Below are 1,115 nucleotides of genomic sequence, written 5' to 3'. Positions count from 1 at the left end.
TCCGCAGCACCAAAAAGCCACAGACAGACGCAGTTAGCGATTATCTGGTGAACATAGTGGAGCATTTAGCAGCTAAAGAGACAGATAATTCCCTCAGAAAACTGAGGAGACTTCCTCAGTTCTGTGTTCACCTTTATGAACACAGTTTACAGCTTATGATAACTAATGATTATTTTGGGTGTCCTGGGACTTGGGACACAGAATCAGTAGGGTTTTACCTTTTGAAATGATTCTGTAAGTATTGAATGAGATAATCTAGGGTATTAATGTGGATAACACAAAAGTAATAAATATGGGATCTTTGTAAATTTTGAGTTTTGTTTTAGCAGTTTAAAAAAAAGTATAAAAAATAAAGTTTAGCAGCAGTTTAAAGATGACAGGGCAACTTTTAGATATCTTTAAAAAATACTTTATGAATGCACACAAAAACATCTGTATTGCAAAAAAAAGGACAAACAAACATAAATTAAGTACTTTGTGAGTACTGATAAGCACCATTTAGCAGAAACCAGTGTTGAATAGTCAGTTTCTAGAAATCCACCAGGGTTACGTTACCCTTCATTTCCAGAGAGCGCTATCCCTGGAGAAGGGGTCAGAGTCAGTCCACATGAAGTAAACCTTGGCCCTCGTCCAGCTCTAACACAGCGTACAGAAATTTCCTGGAAAGTCCCATTTCGCCTAACCAGTACAAATCAGTGGTGTCATTTTTCTGACCTAAAGCTGTCCTGAGGATGCAGAGCTATGAACAATCAAAGGTGTGCTTACTATCAATGATTGACATCTACCTAACCCATCGCTACCACACAAAGGATCATAGACATGATGATGAGACAATAGCACCTGAGTATTCCCAGAATGTCCTTTCAGCACAGAGTCATGTCGCCTCCCCTGCTGTTTAAAAGTATTGTGCAATGTGTCAAGCTACTTTTATCACTGAAAGTCCTTGTCACTGAAAACTGTGACGCAGTGGAACTGGACGCTGCAATCCAGAGCGATACAGTTTTTTGCACCTGTATCGTGTGGTTGCATTGCTGTGCAAAATAGTCAAATTCTGGCTTGAACAGTTGAGCAAGCTGTAATAGATTCCTGCTTGCCTGCTTGTGATAAGGAGTGTC

The sequence above is a fragment of the Sander vitreus genome, chromosome 1 (genome assembly GCF_031162955.1).
Source record: "Sander vitreus isolate 19-12246 chromosome 1, sanVit1, whole genome shotgun sequence".
Taxonomy (NCBI): Eukaryota; Metazoa; Chordata; class Actinopteri; order Perciformes; family Percidae; genus Sander; species Sander vitreus.
Note: the sequence above shows the minus strand (reverse complement) of the source record.